Source organism: Pararge aegeria, chromosome 1 (genome assembly GCF_905163445.1).
Source record: "Pararge aegeria chromosome 1, ilParAegt1.1, whole genome shotgun sequence".
NCBI lineage: Eukaryota > Metazoa > Arthropoda > Insecta > Lepidoptera > Nymphalidae > Pararge > Pararge aegeria.
The window spans coordinates 15,756,217-15,779,536 of record NC_053180.1 but is presented as its reverse complement, the minus strand read 5'-3'; the positions used below and the strand labels follow the sequence as shown (position 1 = coordinate 15,779,536).

The 23,320-nt window shown below is 35.8% G+C and overlaps 1 protein-coding gene across 1 annotated transcript in view; it reads right to left on the bottom strand.

Moving 5' to 3' along the window:
- The window catches only part of LOC120623328, a 141,039-nt gene extending 127,864 nt beyond the window's left edge, over window positions 1–13,175 (bottom strand). The window contains exon 1 of the mRNA XM_039889297.1: window positions 12,898–13,175. The gene's annotated coding sequence lies outside the window, so the exon portion shown is untranslated. The remainder of the gene's footprint in view (window positions 1–12,897) is intronic.
- Window positions 13,176–23,320: the final 10,145 nt, after the last annotated feature.

Sequence of the window (23,320 nt, the reverse complement as noted above, 5' to 3'; positions counted from 1 at the left end):
GTGTACACTGTCAAACCTTATAACTAACTTCAGGGTGTCGGGCGACGGCGTGCGCGCGCATCGTGAAAATTCACTCTCATCATTTTTCCCTAACGCGCCAAAAGAAGTATAACTTTAATAAAAACAAAATATCACGACGAATCATTGTGGATATCAGCTGATAAGGTATACCATTTATTTATGTTGTGAACTTGTTTCCAGACACACACCACACACACACACACCCAGTAGAAGACACTGGCAAGAACGAAAATCAAAAGATATAGTAACTATTTTAGAATCAAAATCATCTTATAAGTATGGCACTACCTTTACATAAAAATATTTTTTTATGCCCCGCGGGAGCAAAGCTGATTGAATGGATTGCCGTGTAGAGATATAAACAGAAAGTTACTGTTTACGACCTTGTTAATAAGGACTACGTTTGCTTAGCGGTATATATGTATATTTGATAGTGAAGGGCTTTTGCCGCTCGCTAGAGTTTTATAGTATAAAGATGGGTAATTTTAAGACGCGATATACTTGCGCTTGGCAATCGTACATAAGAGCATCCTAAAGCAATGGGAAGGTCTATGTTAAGGCTCGCTTGCCTATTTAGCCTTCCCTAGCATAGACGAGGCGCCCGCGCCTTAAGTAAATTCCATTTATTTTCTTACCGGCTTAAAATAACTTAGCGGTATTAAAATCGACGAATAAATATCCATTTATTAGATGATAAGGAAGCGGTGATAGCCTAGTGGGTGAGCGAGGTATCGGAATTATTTTCGTGAGGCTGACTTCGAGCCCCGGCACGCACTACTGACTTTTCGGAGTTACATGCGTTTTTAATAGAAGCAATTAAATATCACTTGCTTTAAACGGTGAAGGAACATCGTGAGGGAATCTGCATGCCTGGGAATTCTCCATAATGTTCTCAAGGGTATGTGAAGTCCACCAATCCGCACTTGGCCTGTGTGGTACATTAATAAATAATAATAGATTATGAAGCGGTGATAGCGCAGTGGGTAGGGGCTCGACTTTACTTTCGGGGGCCCGAGTTCGAATCCCAACAAGCACCTATAACTTTTCTAAGTTATGTGCGTTTTAAGTATTTAAAAATATTTATTTATTATTTATTTATTTAACTCTTAATTTTTACACCACTATGGAGTGAGGTAAATAAAAGAATATCACTTGCTTCGACGGTGAAGGAAAAAATCATGAGGAAACCTGCATGCCTGAGAGTTGGGGTAATGGGGCGAACGCGAAACCTTGCCATGAGAAGAGCCCCAGGGCTCGACGACATAAAGGGGAAACTTCTATTTCTAGGCAGAGGGCTACATATATAGCATAGACTATAGATTCGGGTTAATCTGCCTACTTCTAGCAAGATAAGCATAAGCTTATATATTATAGGCAAACCCTCCCGATGGAGAACAAAAGGCTACAACAGTCCAACTGTGGACTGTTGTAGCCTATTGATGGATAGAGCCATGCTTATCAATAGATCATGACATTACCAGAGCACTTTAACGTTCTACGGAACAAATTTCCCGAACCTATGCCAGCAAAAATAAAATCATCATAAATATTCTTCCCTCATTAATATTATGGACCGTTAAGTTGACGCATACATATTTAATGATTTTTAGAGTAGTATTAAATTATATTTTATATCATGCTTTGTATTACCTGGATGAGCGTGGATTAAACCATAATGTGTATGGTTGCGGTGCTCCGAAATTATGGTACTTATTGTGTTAAAAGCTTTTGATGATAATAGCATATTATTATTAACCTCGGCGATGGGAAATTTACCGATGAATTCGCTAAAACCTAGAAATTATCAAGGTGAAGTCTAACCACGCTTGCCCAGTGCCGATTGGTGCACTTCACATGCACACTCAAGAACGTTATGGACAACTCTCTGCAGGGTTAGCTAGCACAGGCAGGGAACAAAAATTATATCCCCATATTATATCCCCTGACAAGGGATATAATTAACGTGTCCACCTGCTAAAGCACGGGTAAATGGAATAGGAGAAATTTACCACCTTTTGTTTTTACACATATATTATTTGGATATTATATCCACTTGTGCACCACTTCTCGGAGAAAACTGTGGGAGAAGATGAATTTTTATCCTTTCCCGGGGGACAAAATTGTAAATTGACAGGCAGAAGACATAAATTATTACCCCCGATTATATAATCGGACACTTTTTCGATGTATCCCTATCCCTACTAATATTATAAATGTGAATGTAAGTTTGTTTGTTACGCTTTCACGCAAAAACTACTAAACCGATCATCATGAAACTTTGTACACATATTCCTGAAGGTATTAGAAGTAATATAGGATACTTTTTATCCCGAAATGAAGCTCAGTTCTTTTGGGAAAGGGGACGAAAGGGTTTGACGATTTTACACCATAACGCCGTCAAATGATAACCGATTTAAATAATTACTTACTTATATTTTTTATATAAGAATACACAACTTAAAAATTTCAGTAGAATTACACCTAAATTGAATGCCACATGTCTTTCGAAAAACAAACGCGGACGAAGTCGCGGGCAGCTAGTATATAATAAAAGTATCCACCTGTTAAAGCAGGGGAACAAGGAATAGGAGAAGTTTACACCCGTTTAATATTACACATGTATTATTTGGATATTATTTCCACTTGTGCGCCAGTGCTCGGAGAGTTGATAAAGCTGTGGGGGAAGATAAAGATGTATCCTTTCCCGGGGGAGAAAATTGTCTCCTGCCCATGCTAGCCGTTCAGGCATGTTGTTCTAAGAATGTTTCCTCACCTGTTTTTCACTTCACCGTTCAAGAAAGTGTTATTTTAATTACCAAAAAGCAATCAGATGTTATTGAAGTGTGAATATTTAAAACGTTATGGAAGCCAAAGGTCGGATTAGCTCTTAGAACCCCAAACTTTATTTTTTTAACGCTTTCTTCATAAAGAAGCTAATAAGGTAAAAAGTTAGAGTAGATTATTTTGTTTTTCAAACTACCCCATACTTGTCTAAATTAGTCGAACAAAACATAATAATAGATATAATAAAATAAACCGTAAACCATTATATAATTCTCGTCCACAATCATATATCCTTTGTCCATCCCCGGGGCCCACATAGTATTTTATATTTTGGAAAGGTTTGTGCAGTGGTTGAGCCGAATACGGGTAACAAACTAATAAACAAACAGATACAATTTTATGTTTATTATATTAATATGGATTCAGATACATTATTAGCAATCAATAAGAGCATATATGAAAAAGGTAGATAAATAAAATCATTCAGTGCAGGTACTGGGTATATAGAATAATATAAGCCTTGAAAACACTCAACTTTTAATAAGGGAAACTTTTATACGTAAAAACGGATTACAAGTACCTAGGTACTAGGTAGAGGGTAATGGTTAGGTACTTCATTAAAGACTTGTTATACGCTAATGAGCTCTCTATATCAGACCGTCTAAAATAATGATCCTTGAGCTTAATTTATGTTTAATAAGTCGCGTCACGTAAAATGAGCGCTAACGGTCTATTTGGAGAGCGATATTAGCAGCAAGTTGATTGATATTATTATTACTACCACAAGTATTTTAGTATTTTATTTGTATTAGTATTATATGTGTGTAATCTTGATAAGTATTAGTGTGTAATTGTTCGTAAGTATGTATATAATAATAATACACCCCACCAATCGGTTTCCCTTGGTTTTCCTAATCCTAAGGTTGCCTGGAAGAGATCGCTACTAAGCGATAAGGCCGCCGTATCCTACTATTTAAGTTTATTTTTGTTGTGTCCATTGTTTTTTTTCCTATTTGTGGTGTACAAATAAAGTGTATAAATAAAATAAATAAATAAATATTTTATATAAAGAGTTGACCTACGAATGTTATTCTATTAATATACTTATTCGTAGGTCAACTCTTTATATAAAATACTTGTGATAGTAATAATACCTAATATCAATCAACTGCTCGCCAAATAGACCGTTAGCGCTTGCCTTTTGTTTATGTATTACCTTTTATTAAGCTAAATAAAACAGGTAATAGGATCGGTTCCCAGGTCTGATTAAAATTGGCTATCTAGTAAGTAGGTAGGCTAGGTGTTCAACTACGGATTGACGGGGAGGCGTAGATTTGGTAGGTATCGCATTTCTCTATTAAAATTTCTGAGTAACAGTCCGAGTACCTGTACTCAGTAGTAGGGTTAGAACATATATTAGTAATAAAATGAATATGGGGAGAAAAGAATACTATTTTTTATATTATATAATAATAATTGGAGAATATCAATGCATAAGAAATAAATATGCGGGGGCACAGAAAGTAAATGACGGCATAAGAGAGTTGCATGCCATTTGCTGTGACTCCAATAGACGTTACGTATACAAAAATTGTCCACGCGCATGTTACCTGACACGAGCTATACTGATGTGTAGGATCCAATATTTTATAATATGGAATTAGGATAATGAATTTCAAACTTCACGGCTAATTTCATTTAGGAACGTTCGCTATTTAACTCTATTTTTATTTATTATAGAAAATTACCTAAAAAAAATTATTTTCCTTTTTTTTTCATTCCACCACAAGTTAGCCCTTGACTGCAATCTCACCTGATGATGCAGTGTAAGATGGCTAACCTGTTAGGGAGTATAGTAGGTGTGCCCCTAATAGGTTTCTACGCGACATCGCACCGGAACTAGCCACGGTCAAAGCCTCCCACCAAACCAGACCAGAGAAAATTCAGAAATTATAAATTCCCAATTGCCCCCGTCGGGAATCGAACCCAGGATCTCCTACTTGAATTCTCAGCGCTCACCGTTGCGCCAGGGAGGTCGTCAAAAACTTCCTCTGTATTTACCTCGAACTCAGTATTAAGGAATAAAAATTATTTACTTTTGTTATGTAATATAAATACAAAGACTTTTATACTTATTAATGAACTAATATTATTTTACGCCCGACTGTTGGTAACAGTGCCGCTGTTTAGAATGCTTTTCTATTCTATATGTAAACAGTGAGGAATAAAATAAAATTCTATTCTATTCTACTCTTATAGGTAAAGGTCATTAAAAGAACTCTACTATCACAATGCAAAGGTAGCAAAGTTAAATTAAATGAAAAAAAAAATGCAGTTAATCATAGTAGATCGCGAAGACACTATCGTTGACATTTGTCAGGAATGTTATTTTTTTGATAGTTGGACTATATTTCTTTTGTAATTACTTAGCTTCTTCTTCTTCTTGACCCTATACCACGTTATGGCACACCGTCTTCTTTGAAATGAAAGATATAGTTGTTTTGGTTTAAGCATATATTTTAGGACGAATTGCTTGTGTGATGTCAACCCTCCTTTTTTTGTTTGTAGAGCTTTCGGTCAAATTAAGAGAAATCGGAGAAATCGGTTAAAATAGGTATTTTCTTGTTTTTAATCCACTTTAAATCGCAAAGTCAGTCAGTCTCCATGGGTGTCCGATTTAAAGTGAAGTTCCTCATAAAACTCATTGTAATTATTATGTCTTCGCCTTATCCGCTATAAATATCCTATCTTACCTTTTCTATTTTGATTAATTCATAAAAACAAATTTCAGCTTCATATAATATACTAGATTACTTTTAAAATAACGCATAAAAAGCAAACAATATTATAAACAATTCCCGTCGCTGTTTCCAGATACGCGGCATTTCTTAAAAAAGTACGAAAATAAAGCGAAATTCCCTCGTTCTCCCGAACTTGTCACTCCACGTCAGCCAGCGGAATTTGTGACCTAACTTCCACACTGGACCTTTTCCAAACTTTAACGAAAACAAAAGAAGTCCGATAACGAACTTCAAGCCAAAGATCGCACATGCACGGGAAAATAGGAAAACGGACCTTTTCCGAGTTACCACAGTTCTCATATTTAAATTATTATTGAAACAAAAAAAGAAAAAAAATATATTACACACAAATACACACACGCACACACACGCATACAAACACGCGCACACCCACAAACAAATCAAAGGTACCTAAGCACCCGCCTCAAAAATTTATATAATTCTCTTTTTTTTTACTTTATTTATTTCTTTTTTTTTTTCTTTATATAATTTTCTCTGTAAAATTGTCAAACGTTTGTTAATAAGACCATAGATATAGGGAAAACACTGTCTTCTGTAACACAGTTTTAACTACCGCAGGAGACAGGGCTTCACACTCATGTAATGTACACGTTTATTTTGATAAAATTAAGATATTATTATTATTATATTATAGGACTTAGACTTCCCTTTGCGTGGGGCGAGTTCGGATCCTTTATCTTTTCGAAGTTATGTGCGTTTTAAGCAATTAAAATATCACTTGCTTTCACGATGAAGGACAACATCGCGAAGAAACCTGCATGCCTGAGAGTTCTCATGAAGGTTCTCAAGGTCGTATGGATTCCACCAACCCGCACTGCACCCGCGTGGTGGACCACGGCTTCTCATTATAGGAGGATTGCCCTTTACAGGGCCGATAATACGTTTATATTATGATGATGATAACAAATTAAATCATTTTCGGTTTAGATGTTACATTTTCGAAAAGTTACCTGAGCCATATATAAATAAATATAAGGGTGACATTCTGTAAGCGAAACTAACATAACTGTAACCTATATTATATTAATATTAATAATGGCGGCTAGTGAATAGGTAGTCGTGACTATTTCATTATTAAGATTATTGTTTGGCGCAGTGGGCAGCGACCCTGCTTTCTCAGTCCAAGTTTCTCAGGCTGTGGGTTCGATTCTCACCACTGTAAAATGCTTTTCAGTCGCTGGGTGTTTCTGTATTTTGTAAGTCATCATATCGACCCATTACCGGCCTACTACAGGGCACGGGTCTGCTCCCACGATGAGAAGGGCGTAGGGCGAAGGGCCGTTGTCCACGACGCTGGCTCAGTGCGGTTTGGTGGATCGTATTTATGTAGTATTAATATATATTAATATACATGAATACTAACAATATACAGAAACTCCCAAATACCCGGTAATATTCATCAGTCATCTTAGTACTTACCCATAACACAAGCTACGCTTACTTTGGGGCTAGATGGCGAAGTCCTAGTTTTTTACTTAAATATTTTATTTATTATTATACCTATTTTACTTCGTTACTTATTTAGCAGGTCACTCGGACTTGCTAATAGAAAAAATAACGAAAGCCAAAGACATATTAAAAGATTTGGAAATTAATTATTAAAATATTTAGCAACGAAGCAAGTAGCAAATAGCAACAATAAGCTTTAAAGTGCAAGTGCATAATGAATGTGCCTTCAGTTTAAATCCCGTGCGATTCAAGTTCTTAGCTTGGTCCCCAAAGTTCTCATATGCTACTTAGTATAAACACAGGTTAGCGATCCTACAGTGCGGAGACTAACATACGACATGCGCATAGTTTACTCAAGAAATTTACCACAGAACAATACCATAAGCAGTGGAATCATTAGATATTTTTTTTATAATTATTTATTGTGAAACAAAAAGCTATAAATAAACTGTTACAATGGATAAATTAATAATAGATCTTTCACAGCCCAATAAACTTTTCACTTTTAATAAGAATAAAAATAAAAAAAAATTATACGTAACTAAAGAGACCCCCCGTATGATGATTATACGTAACCCCCTTGGGTTACGTATAATTTTATGGAGAAGTGTCTCTTACTAACTAATTCTAGTTACAATGTATTAGCAAAGCAAAAGAGATGCAAACAAGACTCATTATTGAAAAAGTTAATCTTAAGAAAGAAATAAATGATAAAAGTATTTTTTTTTAAATGTATGTACTTACCTAATATTATTGTCTTTAATGTAACAATTCTAGAAAATTCTGGAAGGGTCTAGCATCAGAATATCCTGTCTTCCTACATAAAACTTAATTCTGAAGGCATTAGTGAAGTCATTCAGAAGGTAAACATACTCCACCTTAAAGCTTTTAATCAAGTATAATAATCAAACATCATAAAAAGGTATTATAGCAAAAGCCATACTGGGATTCTCTCCCACAAACTTTCATTATGGTAAAAATAGCCAATGACGGTTGTATGATATTTTGATCATTCGACCCTGTTATTGTACTTACTGACTGAACATTTCCAGTTCTAAATTGCGTTTCTTCTGATGCAGACATGTCTACTCTCAACGCTTACCAATTATATGGGTAGTATAAGCACAACAAAAATGCGAGTCTTTTAGAAATGAAATCCTAGCAACCAATCACCGCAGTGGTTAGGTAGATAAATAAACCTACTTATCAAAGCAATTAGTTATGTCTGCAATACACAAACCTAACAGACACTGTAACTTTTAGTCTAGTTTAATAAATTTACTTCAGGTAATGTATGAAAATGAACGGTTTTTTCTCATGGCTTAACTTTAATAAATTATTTACATGCCAAATTGAAACATAACTATTGGGTTAAATATTAAAGCTCTTATAAATAATTTAAATGTACATTAATACTAGTTTAATATCAAGTTAATATTATTATGTAGGTGATTGATAATATATTCCTACATGCATTCTTGTTACTCTTAATAATACAAAATCCTATTTCTTCATATCGCAAGTGGGTTCCCAGTTAAGCCATTTGTATGAATAATTTGTAAATTAGTTAAAGATTAAACAGTCCGTCTAAAATTTGAGCCCTGTGTCTAAAACAATACGAGCTATGTTTCGTATAAGCGGCAAGAGCATAATGTTGAAATGTCGCGACATTCGGTCTGCCCACGCCTTCATTCAAATATTTTATGCGCATGTGTGTGTGACTTAATGTTATTGTATAACCAGGTAAAACTATTATATACCGTCGACTCTACTCCCATGTAAATAGGCCTTAAACTTTACCGTGTTGTAAAGACAATACAAACACTTTGTGCTCGAAGTTAACAAAACTTAATTTACTTATTATTGTTATTGTAATATAGATAGAGATATTTATAGATAAATAAATATAGATAGATAATTTGTTACAATTTGGGAAAAGTTTTAACATTAAATGTTAACATTTAAATGTTAACATTTAATGTTAAACTTTTCTCAAATTTCTATCTCTTCTTTAAATTAACACGAAATTAGGCTACAAACTATAAACACGATGAAACAATTAACACATTAAATTTTTATAGCAAAAAATATGAATTTATATAGAATCAAACCTAGAAGGTTATAAGACAAATAACTCACCAGCTAAAAATCTTGAAAAATATATAGATACTTACTATGACTAAAAAAAGTCCTTCGAAGATGTTTTATCGACTACAGAATTATGATTTTAGTCTATGTTACACCCGTTTTTTGCTTCAACAAATTAAAAAAAAACCTCAATAAATTTATGTTTTGGTAAATGAGGATCTTATCTCTAACGGCGCGGCGCAGCGGCAGAAGTAAACTTAATCTGAGACAAATTATCGAGTTCTTTATGAAATGATAAGGACATACATGAAAATCACATGAAAATGTTATATTAGTCGAACTTTTTAATGGATGGTAAAATCTACATAACAAACAATTAGGTATCGTGGAAACGGCCAGTAATCATACCTTCTCAAAACATATGATTTACTAAGAGAGTATAACAGAGAACGTGCAGCAGCGTCCTTCGTGCTACTTCTTCTTCTTATCAACCCATTACAGGCCCAAAGGGTTAAGGCCGTAGTCCACCACGCTGGCCCAGTGCGGATTGGTGAACTTCCAGTTCGAGGGAAGCCAGTTGCCAAGGCCCAAGCTGGTTTAAGTTGGCGGCCTGAATCAGATGAGATTCGTAAAGAATTTATCCTCTCCATGCTCAGTCCACCTGCCGTTCTACTACTACCATTTAACTACTGCGTTCACCAACCCATCTGCCGAGCGCGGGTAATCATGGTCAAATCCTCCCGGAGTCCAGCAGTGGATTGGTATGGACTATTGATAATGATTTGCATAGCCTAATCCGTTTTGAAGCAGCGTGATAGGTTTAAGCTCTAAATCTACTTTCCAAGTAGGAGGTTCCAAGTCCGATTCCCGATCAATGGCCTGAACTACATTACCCCTAACGGGTTAGACCGCTACCATCTTACATTAGGTACATCATCACTGACCACCGAGTGAGGTTGAAGTCAACTTGTAGGGGAATTTGGAAATAAATAAATAAATAATAAATCATCATCATCATCATATCAACCGATAGAAATCCACTCTGGACATAGGTCTTTTGAAGGGAGTTCCAAATTCCACGGTTCTGTGCCGCTTGGATCCAGCGGCTACCTGCGACGCGCTTAATGTCGTCTGTCCACCTCGTTGGGGTCAACTATGTGCCCGGCCCATTGCCACTTCAGCTATGTCGGTAACTCTGGTTCTTCTACGAATCTCCACATTGCTGATTTGATCGCGTAGAGATACTCCGAGCATAGCTCTCTCCATCACCCGCTGAGTGACTCTGAGCCTTCTTATGAGGCCCATAAATAATAAATATACTACGACAATACACACATCGCCATCTAGCCCCAACGTAAGCGTAGCTTATGACATGGGTACTAAGATGACTGAAAAATATTTTTATGAATGATATACATAATTACTTATAATATACAGATAAACACCCAGACACTGAAGAACATTCATGTTCAATCACACTACCATTTTCCAGATGTAGGAATCGAACCCACGGCCTTGGACTCCGAAAGCGGGGTCGCTGCCCATTTCGCCATTCGGCCGTCTGGTTATTAAATATATATATTTAATGACCAGTAGTTGGAATTGCCACAGACAGACTAAAATAACACATTTCAAACTCAGTCAGTGTTTAGATTCTATAGCTCTAAAAGTCGGAGGAAGAATGGTTTTATAGCTATGTTGAGTTTTTTTAGTCGCTTATTCAGACATCCATCCTGTTTAATAATATGTGGGTCTATTGTGTTGAATAATATAATACTATCGTATGTTAAATAAGTTATTTTGAGTCGACGCAGCTCATTAATATAAAACGACCGGATTTGTATTGTAAAGCCTCGTATCCACTATGCATATGTTTCAAATACAAGGACTTACATTTGCAGATACAAGTAGGTACTTTGTGTACGAAGAAAACCTAATAGTAGGTAATATATATAAATAAAAGGCAAAGGGCTGGCTGAAGTTTTGCACACAGATAGTTACCAACGTAGGCATCTGCTAAGAAATGATTTTGAAAATTAAAAACCTAAGAGGGTAAAAGAAGGAGTATAAAATCCTTCATTTATCGATTTATTTTTTAAGTTACATCCATGAATGCCCGCCTGCCTGCCCGCCTGGCCGCTATATATATTTTCCTATTATAAAGTTAAGGATTACTTTAACGATAAAAAAGCTTGAGTGTGAATTGCTCTAACTTCATAGCTTCATAGCTTAATATTGATTTACTGTGAGTTGGTGATAACTAAAAAAAAATTACCCAGCTAAATACGTTGTGGGCTCTTAGACCAGGGCGCGTTTCGAACCCTCGTAGCTTTAGGTTTAAGTTAGCGAACGAAGTTATCACCGACCCCTGACAATTATGTAAATGTATGTCATACTTATGTATACTGTGTTGCTTTTTAATGGTTAAAATATGATATTGGATATATTTAAACTGATTAGATTTTAGAGGAATGTGCAGCGTCCAAAGAAACTCATGTGAGTTGTGAGTTTCAGGATGCGAAAAATACTAATTTTAGTACTTTGTATAATAAAAAATAAATAAAAAATAAATATATGTTTGAACGCTTCATAAGTGGCTGTGATAGGCCTACATGAATAAAGAAGAATAAAGAATTTTGAATTACAATTTGAATTTATGGAGTGACTTTTTCATATTTAGCTGACACTGAATGTCAGACTTCTGCATCTGCAAAAGGAGGTCCACCTTACAACCTTAATCTTTTTTTTCATAGTCTTTCCGTTTCCGGTTTCTAAAAAAACGTGTAAGAAACGTCAGCGCTCCTTTTACAATTGCAGAACAAAACTGAAGCTTAGTTTAAGCAATATGTCAAAAAACGCCTTTTTCATTACCATTGCAGAATTATCAGTGTTTCACATATACAGTTTTTCGATAAACTTTAAAAAATGAGAAATATTCGTTGTTAATGCTCCTTTAGCAAATGCAGGACAAGACTGAAACTCAGTTTTAGCAATGTGTCAAAAAGTCGCCTTTTTTATAAACACGGAAACCATCTATTTAACGTACACTTCAAATTATCACCCCATATATTAGATGAATATTAATGAAAGAAAGAAAATCATACCAATGAACACACAAATATAATAAATCAGCTCTTGGACTATATAAGTCGGCGCCTATGACGTCACCATAGGTACTTCAGTTTCTTATATCTCGATTTTGAACAATATGACTACGATACGTTTTGTTACGATATGGTAAATATTTCAAATAAAAGGTATTCAAATTAAACAACCCGTCACAAACTTAGTACCTATTTATGGAATGCTAAAGAAAACGATAAAAGCTGATTAATAGAAGAAAAAGGCCGCGCTGAACGCAGTATAATGGTCACCTGATATTATGTAACTACATCAGAACAGTTGAAAGTTGACCCTTGTTGGCTACGAAGGTCAACTTTCAACTTATCAAACGACAAGTTGCTTCTTAACTGATATCTGTGGGTACTTAAATAACAATCAATCAGCTACTACCTGGCGCTAACATTGATTGAAAGTAACTAACATTAATTGATTAACTACATCATAAACACATACATACAAACATTCGTACTATAAATTAAATAAAGTTACGAAGTCTAATATTATTAAGTAGGCTAAAAGGGCTAGTAACTGTAAACGGTGCAGTTTGTAACTGTGATAAATAGCAGTCACTAAGTGTTGCTCCAACAAATAACTAAGCCAATAGACTCACCTTTCCACTCTAATGATCACGCATTGTCAACAAATGGTCGCCCACCGAACCGCATCACAGTCACAGCACTATTCATGACGTCACACCGAACTCCATTCATAAACATCGAACACCAATCCGTATCATAGACAACACTAGTCGGAACTAAAACCTCGCAAACCCAAATATAATCTGTGGAACGCGGCAGTTCGGGTAAATAAAACCGGAAGAGTGCGATTGGGTCTTTTTCGTGTCGAATTTAGTTTATCGGTTGAAAAGGTTTTTTTACAGGCGCGTGTGTATCGTTCGCCGCGCGCGCACGTTTGACGAGAAGCCTCCAATGATCGCCCCCGCAATTTTGACGCGTGGGCGCTTCCAAGCTCGCTGCCTCCCAAAGCGATTTTGCGTAATATATTTGGATAATAAAACACCTCCGATAAACTCGTCCCAGTTATACAGAACGTTAAAGACGACCGACGACAGCAGGGGACCGCTTGGAAATGGCGAGCTTTCTTTATAAGTTCATGTTAGAATTTTAAATGAGTATCGAATAATGCATTGGACATAAAAAGCTATCGGCGGCGGCTAACAATATTATGTGAGCTGGTGCGTTGGGAAGCGACTTGTCGAGAAGGTCCTTGTATGGAGAAACGAGTTCGTCTGCAGTCCCACACGTTTCGACTTTTTGCCGTGCGATGCAACTGCTAGGGTCTTCTTTGTCCGATATAAGTTGATACATCGGGCTGCGTATGTGCATAGAAACACAGAACTGTTTTGTAAGGTGCTGAGTATCCAATGGGTGTCATGTGCGGTTGGTCGGTTGGCAGCAATGAAGGAGCATTGCACGTAGGTTGCGTTTCCAAGCCACGTCTTGGTCGCTTCATACATTCGTAATGAAATCGTCGCCGCACTTGGCGTTCTAATTAGATGTCCTGGATGAACTGCGTTAATGTCCCGGTGAAGCTAAGAGAATGGTTTAGTTACATGCTTTATTACGTCAAAATGGGGCCACTGCGTATAAATAAACTTGCAGTTACTAATGCTCTTGCTCTTTATGTTACTATAAGGACTCACTGGGTTTGGGAAAGTACAGAATATAAAGTTATATTAGATATTTATTGGATTTACCTACGCTGCATTGTAATTATTACCGGAATGCTCAAAATCGCAGTGGGGTTCGATGTTGGCGGTAGGATGGAAACTAGCCGCGACCGAAACCTCCAACTCGGCTCGAATTGGTATGCATAAGTATCGGTTTTTAAAACTCTTACTCAAAATTTTGTTTCCACAGGTTACTAGCCTACTAGGTATATAAATAGTAAACAATAAATCGGGCCAGACCGCTTCGTTTGTACAGTACCTAATTATATATTTATTCACACTAATACCTTGTTGGTGCCTTTTAACCACATCTTTAACGAAGCCAGGAAAAAGTGTATGAAACTACATATTGCACTTATCTATACAAAACAAATCATTTAAAAATTTTGGTTGTCTGTATGTACTGGCTAATATTCAAAACGGCGTGACTGATTAACACGGAACTGTGTTTCTTGTATGGGTACAATTCGCATTATGCTTAATTAGCTGAACTCCGCGAAAAGCCGGGGAATATGTACGGTTATATATAATTTCTTCAATCTTTATACTCAACACCAAGCAGATCTTCTGCAATTTAATTTCGACACTCGTTTCGCTCCGACACCGGAGCATCCTCAGCAGGGCTAGCACAGGCAGGGGGCAAAAATTATATCCCCCCATTATATCCTCTGACAAGGGATATAATGTTTGACGATTTTGCACCATAACTCCGACCAATAATAACCGATTCAAATAATTATTTTTGTACTACAGAGGTTATAATATTTGTTTAATTTTGCCCAAGCTTTGTGTAGATCTGATGAATGTGGTTGGAGATAGAGGACAGGACTCCTCAGCGGACAGGAGCAAACCCCTCATTTAAGGCTTAGCGATACTGAATACTTGAATGCCAATTGAATGCCACATCACAAAACAAAATCAAACGCAGACGAAGTCGCGGGCAACAGCTTGTTATATATATATTATGTGGATATTATTTTACTTGTGCTCTGAGAGTTGATAAAGCTGTGGGAGAAGATAAATTTGTATCCTTGCCCCGGGGATATAATAGTCTCCTGCCCATACTAACCGTCTGGGAGATGATGACTTTACAATGAACAATTATTAAGTCTTGTATGGGGTTTCAACTTTATTATGGTAGTTATTCTTGAAATAGTTTGGCCAACGGTCCTTTATACTAAGGAGGCCAATAAATGTATACAGGCCAAAATACAGATACGTATAAACAGACTCGCTGTTGTTACGAATTAGTATTGACGCGATACAGACTTTAAGTGCGCTCCTAAAGGTCCCCATTCACAAGCGATCGATCGCTATTTACATATTTTTAGAGTCACTGTTGTTAAGAATTAGTACTGACGTAATAAAGACTTCAAATGCTTTCCTAAAGTGTCCCATTTTCAGGCAATCGATCGCTATTTACATCTTTACAGACTGCCTGTTGTTACGAATTAGTATTGACGCGATACAGACTTCAAGTGCGCTTCTGAAGATCCCCATTCACAAGCGATCGATCTCTATATACATCTTTACGGAGTCACTGTTGTTAAGAATTAGTACTGACGTGATAAAGACTTTAAATGCTTTCCTAAAGGGCCCCATTCTCAGGCAATCGATCGCTGTCTACATCTTTACAGACTGGCTGGTGTTCCGAATTAGTATTGACGCAATTCGGACTTCAAGTGGACACGCGATAATTTACAGTATTTTTAATAATTTGTTAATTAAATCATAGTTTAGCTGCTTCTATCACTTGAATGGAAATTACCTGACTCACTTTTCTTTTATATTTAATTTTTGAAATGTAACTTAGGTCTTAGCTGAAATTAACCGCCATGACTGAATTTATAATGCATGTTAAATGCCAATTGTCTCTTTTCTCTCTTTCTGTCTTGTGTTACAGATACACATTATGTTTCTATATTGATATGAGATGTACTGTTCGTTACACTTAGTAAGAATACATGTATTTTCTTTCTTTCTTCGAAAGATTGCATGCGATCTCCAAAATAAGTAAGTATATGAAACTAAGCGGTGATAGCCCGGTGATTTGGACCAGCCTACCGACAAAAACGTGCCTTTAAGCGATTTACTGTACCTACCGGTGTGATATCGCGCTGTTTTGACTACTATAGTAACTAGCCGCTAGGTTAGCCCGCTACCATCTGAGACTGCTTCATCATTTACAACTAGGTGAGATTCCAGTCAAGGGCTAACTAGAAAAAAAAAAAAAAATAATAATACTTCAAGTAAATGAATTTATTATTCAAAATAGGGCCCCAATTTCATATGTGCCCCGGGCCCTATAGTTCAAAGCAACTGAACAGTGAACACGTCTCAGCACGCCTAGCATGGGCAGGAGACAATAATATCCCCGGGGAAAGGATAAAAATGTATCTTTTCCCACAGCTGTATCAACTCTCAGAGCACTAGCGTAACAAGTAGAAATAATATCCAAATAATACATATGTGTAATAATAATAGGGAGTTAACTTCTCATATTCCATGTTCCCGTGCTTTAGCAGGTGGACACGTTAATTATATCTCCTGTCAAGGGATATAATCGGGGGATATAATTTTTGCCTTCTGCCCGTGCGGGTTAGCACAGGCGTAGAAACTCAAGCTTAAAAGACTGTCCACTTGACAAATAAAGGTGCAGTTAACTTAATCAATGAAAAATTAATACATTCGATGTCAAACTGCAAAAATATCCTCACTGGAGGCTGATTGCCATTATCTTCCCTTTGCCACAACTATATACGTAGGTACAACGGCACTGTAAATACAGTTTCGTATTATTGCCAACGGAGTAACAATACAAAGCGGCGTACAATTAAATCAGATCCGAATATTCAATTAACAATATCCATAGCTATACAGGATTAAAGCGTATTATTGGAAAGCACGGAATATTTAGAATCATCGAGGCTCCAAATTTGGCATACTGTGAATTGATTTTGATGTTACAAGCCGGTGAAGTAGGCACGAGATCATCATCTATATGTCTGTATTTTCTAACTAAAATATCTATCTTATAAATAAGTAAGCAATTTAAAAAAAAAACTTCATCATCACCATATCAACCTATTACAGGGCACGGCAGGGGTAATACGTATCTCGCGACAGCAATGCGACAGGCGTAAATCTAGCAATCACTGCTGTCAAACGTCACTTTTGTTAATTTATTGTATGGAAAAGTGACGTTTGACAGCAGTGATTGCAAGATTTACGCCTGTGGCAAGCCTGTCGCGAGATACGTAATCCCCCTGCGGATCTCCTCCCACAATGAGAAGGAGTTTATGCCATAGTCTACCACACTGGCCCAGTGCGGATTCTTGAAAACGCACATAACTCGGAAAAGTTAGATCTGAATGCCTTAGATGGAACGTTCCCCCGAAAGCTTTTTAGTCTTTCTTTTATTACCCTTAAAATTAACCCTTGTGGATAATGATAATGGCAGTTATATTAAACCCACACCCTTAATCGGATTATATGCGACAGCGTGTGGTAACTAGCCACGGCTGAAACCTCCCACCAGAGCAGACCAGAGAATATTCGGAAATAAAAAATAAAAAACAAATCTCACCTGCCGGGAATCGAACCCGGGACCCTGCAACTTAAATTCACTGCGCTGCGCCAAGGAGGTCGACGAAGTCATACCCACTGCGCCTTCTTGGTTAATCTATCAATAAAAACGATGCAACACAATCAGTATTTATAACAAATCGAAACTATTACAAGTGCACATAAGAGTATTATTTACTTTTAAGTAAATAAACTGTTACAATCCTCTTCACTTCTCTATGATCATTACCCTCTCTATCCAATAGACAAGAACTAATACTTTTCGTTAGGCGTCATAACGTTTGTTTACATAAATCTTTATGAATGCGAGACCTCAAGGACCACCCACTGCCTCTTGGCATTGTAAAGAACTAAATGATATTAAATATTTATAATTTGATTTCTAGTACTTATCTACTTTACTACAGAAACTCTCAAGTTCTCAAGAATCAAGATGATGTAACAAATTGAAATAATTGCTTTAAAAATATTGAACTATCTCTTCTTACTGAAAAAACGTAGTATTATTGTCATTTTACTCATCCTACTAATTTTTCTCTCTCAATTTTTTCTTCAGTTTGTGAGATTGTATAGATATGGATGTTTTTTACTCCTTCAGGCCAAAACTAACGCGCAGATTTTTCAAAAATTTGGAAAATGGTTATGTTGTGTATCATTATGTTGATACACAACATAAACATTTAACTTTAATTTATTTAAATTTAAAAGGTTAACGTTTCCGCATTTTGAAAAACTGAATTTTACGTCAATGACCTATAATTACTATAGTTTGTCATGGCGAACTTTTTTGTCATTACCTACTTACTATAACATGTAATAGGGAATCAGACTACTTTTCAGTTTGTGTTCGAAATTAATAATAGGGCTTAAATATAACCATACAATTTTTTTTTACTGCGTTCAATGTTCCAAAAAACCCTTTTTCGGTAAAAAATATATCTTTTAAAAATCCGCGTTCACGGTTTAAACGCGTGACGTCATCTGTGTGTAAATAAAGCAATCAAGTGAACAAATTGCTTTTTAAAATCGTCTAAATAATTTAAAAGGATGAAAATCATAATGGTAGTACCGCTTCATACAAATACTTCTGTTACTCCAAATTAAATATTAATTAATATAACACGCTATTGCGTGAGAGAGATAAAAGTTTGAACTTGGCAAGACGAAATAGCGAAGGAATGTCTGCAATTACTCCGATTTACTTTTGTGAGGATCATTTAGTTTTTAATTCATACGTCTATTACCTTTCAATTATTTTCAGTTTTATTTAGATAAAAGGAATAATTGTGAAAAGGAAGTAATTGCGAAAAGAAAGCTGTTGGTAATGTTTGTTCACACACAGATTACGTTACGCGCATGTAAACGTGTTTCGTTGGGAGTAAACCATAAATTAAAATTACCATTATTTATAAGTTTTATTTATCGATTTAAAATTGTTAATAAATATTATGTCACAAAAAAATAATTTGACAACCTTTTCATGTTACGAACATTCTATATACTCATAAATATATTCTATGTAAGTGCATTTAGACGGCACACAGTGGTGTCTCCTTTACTGCTATAAATCGATTATTTTACTAAGTTTTTTCAGCTGTTTAATATAAATGCGCACACATCTCGATACCACGAAACGTAACAACTATACCATACGATTATAAGATGAAGATATGCCTACTATCTTAATAACTAAATGTGAACGCAGACGATAATGCGTGAATATCTTGGAGATGTCTCTAAAAAAGTTCAAAGTTTGCATTAAACATAAGCTTATAGAAAAGTCCTATTATAGTATTAAGAACTAAGTCAACGAATAAAAATGCTGGGGTGTAAAGTATTGATCTAACCAGGTTGCTTCTTAATAGTTTTAAATAACAATGTGAGATGGTGATAACAAAAAAAAAATAACAACCGGCTACTTGTGGGCTTCTTCTTAGACCAGGGCGCGTTCGGAAGCCTCGAACCTTTAGCTTTGAGTTGACGAATTTAGTTTTCGCCATCAACTCACTTCTATGACATATTTTACATGTAATGTACGCATCAAAAGTGCCATCTATGTGCTTATTTGAATAAAGGAATATTTGACATTGACTTTAATTAATCTTGAGCAAATAACTGGAATTAAAAACTGCGAATAGCCAATTATATTAATTATAGATATTTAGGAATACTATAAGCAACTCGAGTTATTTTGGGTAAGTGCAGTAATTTCTGAATAAATTAAAAGACACACAGATGTCGATAAGATAGCTAGCTATAAATAATTCCAGACTATCGAATATACCTTTTATTATATAAGATACCTCATCGATAGTTTAGGTCTTAGGTTAATTCAGTGGAAGCCCTAGTTTCAGTGTCATCAGAACCACTCAACCGGCTAAAACTGATTGAGTGCCTAATGAGCAAAGAAACCAAGTATAAAGTGCACAATTACAAGTTTAATATAGCAATTTATTATAACAATGCAAGTAACGTCCCACTGCTGAACAGAGGATATATATACGCCAAGCTGCTCCAATGCGGGTTGGTGAGCTTTAACAACTATTATCACAAACTAATTATAGTAAAACCGGGACAAAGGACTATATGTAGAAATAAACAAATATAAATATACTACGACATTACACACATCGCCGCCATCTAGCCCCAAAGTAAGCGTAGCTTGTCTTATGTTACTTATGAATATAATACACATAGTACTTATAATATACAGATAAACACCGAGACACAGAAAAACATTCATGTTCTTCACTCAAAAAAATTTCCAGTAGTGGGAATCGAACCCTCTTTCTGGACGCAGAAAGCAGGGTCGCTGCCCACTGCGCTAACTGGCTATCAGAAAAAGGACTGCACGTGCTCTCCGAAGCACGCACTCTAAAAAAAGAAAGCCAACTAAGAGAGATTTTCTCTTAGTTGACGTTATATAAATTATAACAATTATGATAATAAACATAACAACAAAAGCTGATTAGTTATAGCAGCAAGTTCATTATAGATTGAGCTAACAATGTAGGTATGTTCATTGATTCTAACAAATAAATACGTTGTTTCTATTATTATTTACTTCTTTGTATGATTAGATCATTTATAATTATTTAGCTTAAACAAGTACGTAAATTGAATCAGTTAAGAATATGCCTTAGTTAAGTAACAATATGAGAGCAATACAGTTGCCCAGTCCATTGGATTATGATAAACAATCATTATCATCTTATTTGATGTATCTATGTTCTTGTTAGGCTCGTATGGAATCAAGATGCTTGATCACAACAATCACTATCTTGTTAGGAATAACCAATTTTTTTTTAGAGTGCGGGGGTTGACAACGCCAATTTTTTAACACCGGACTGGTACTGAAAATTATTTAACAGAAAATGCAGAATATATAATACCTTATATTATTTGACCCGACTCGGGATTCGAACCCAGCTACTCGTGATAAGTAGAGGTCATCCTCATTGGTCTAATGGTTAGCATGTGCTCTATCTATCATTGGTCTAGTGCTGTAACCAGTAGACCAATGAGGCAGTTATATTAATTTATGAAATAATTAGTAGTATTATAGTATCCTGTATCAGGCATTAAACAACAAAAGGTGGGGTATAAGAAATAACACAATTTGAATTGAATGAAATGAAACAAACTCCGTTTTCACGGAAAGTTAAATCGAAAGTGTGAAATCAAATGAAATTAGTAGCTCGCAAAACATCGGTCTCCAAATAGTTGATACTCGTATCTTCTGCAATTTTGGCTTTGAAGACTTGCACAGTTTGTGCCTGTGAGAGAGGCGGCCGTGACTGAAGTTATAAAAAAATTACTGAAGACGATGATTATGATATATTATCAAAATTAATACTAACAATTATTCATTGTAAAGTCAAGACTAACAATTATTCATTGTAAAGTCAACATCTCCTGATGATGCTCCGGTTTCGGAGCGAAACGTGCGTAGAGGGTGTATTGCCGAGGATCTGTGCGGTGTGGAGTATAAGGATTGAAGAAATTATAAATTACACCACATACAATTCTCCTGCTTTTCGCGGAGTATAGCAAATTAAGCTTAATTTTGATAATATATCATGGATTTCCGCAAAGTAACGCCTGCTTCTATACAAGATGATTATGATGATGAATCAATGTTAGTCCTTCTTGGATTATACTAACTTTGCAGTAAAGTAGGTTTGTTGCCAGGTGTTGATACTTGATGTTTACATGGAAAACTTATCTACATGGGAGTCACCTACTAGTGCATTTAAATGGATATCATGGGGAAAAAATATTTTTAACCGATTTGCGATCAAAAACATGAGTATACTCGTATTTCATATTTCTGGATTAGGAATTGTTTCTGATGATAAATTCTAAATCAAGAGGAAAGATTTTTTTTATTTGTTAGTTTGTACATAATAGGCTCAAAAATTACTGGACCGATTTAAACCATTTCTTCACCAAAAGTAAGCTAAACTATCACGAAGTAACATAAGCTATAAATTATTTTCAAACTATTGAAGATCCTTAAGAAAATTGGAATAATGTAAACCAAAGTAGGAAACTTTGCCTATGAAATGCATTACTTGGCGTGCGCTGTAAAAACTGTTGATCATACATAAAAAATATGTATTATACGATTAAAGTACCCTAAGTATTATCACCTACAAAAAAGTTCGGGTAGGAATATATCTAAACTATCATAGTTAATTCACATTAGCAGCTTTTGTTTTCTAAACTTTGATTAGATTTGTATACAAGAATCCTCCATCATCATCATTCACATCATATCAACCCATTAGCGGCCCACTACCGCGCACGGGTCTCTTCCCACAATAAGAAGGGGTTAAGGCCGTAGTCCACCACGCTGGCCCTGTGCGGATTGGTGGACTCCACACAACTTTTGAGAACATTATTGAGAACTCTCAGGCATGCAGGTTTCCTCACGATGTTTTACTTCAGCGTTGAAGATTGTGATATTTTATTGCTTAAAACGCACATAACTTATAAAGTTCGAGACGTGTGCTGGGATTCAAACTCGGCCCCTCGAAAGAGAAGTCGAAGTCCTGCCCACTGCGCCAGTCGGCCGACAATTTTAACTTATATAGTAAATCTAAAACTGGGCTTTATAAAAGCTAAAAACTAGTAGGTACTTAAGAAGTTTGGAATCCCTATTTAACAACAAAGATATCATGTTTAACAAAAAGGCGTAGTCAGTGACCACCGGAGTAAAGCAACAAACATCGATTGAGTTTAGTTGAATATGTGGATTTTTGCAAACTTCAAAGATAGTGAAACATAGAGAAAAAAGCCTAAGACGATTAATTTTTAAAAAAAAAAATTACAAGAAAACTCGACATTTATATATATTTCCTACAACATTTTTAAGCCGGTGGCAAGAAAAATGAAAAATTACTAGGTACTATGCTTGTTAGGTACTACAACTTGGTAATATTACATTTTACTTGGTATCGACTTACTTAACGCTCTTAAAGCAACCAAATCGACTGGATTTTTTGCAAAGAGACAAACGGTTCCCATGGGATTTGTAAAAAACTGGAATCAAAGCGTACAAAGAACGCGGGCAGCAGCTAATAAAAGATAATGTTTAAATCCTACACCATACTTTAGTTATAGCCCCTACACATAATTGAATGAAACGAAAGCAATTTCAGATGACACAATATTTGTATCGCGTTACATTGAACGCAATCCAATATTTCCGCTTACTCCCGGTCCCGGCGATACATCGAAACGGGCACTTATCGAA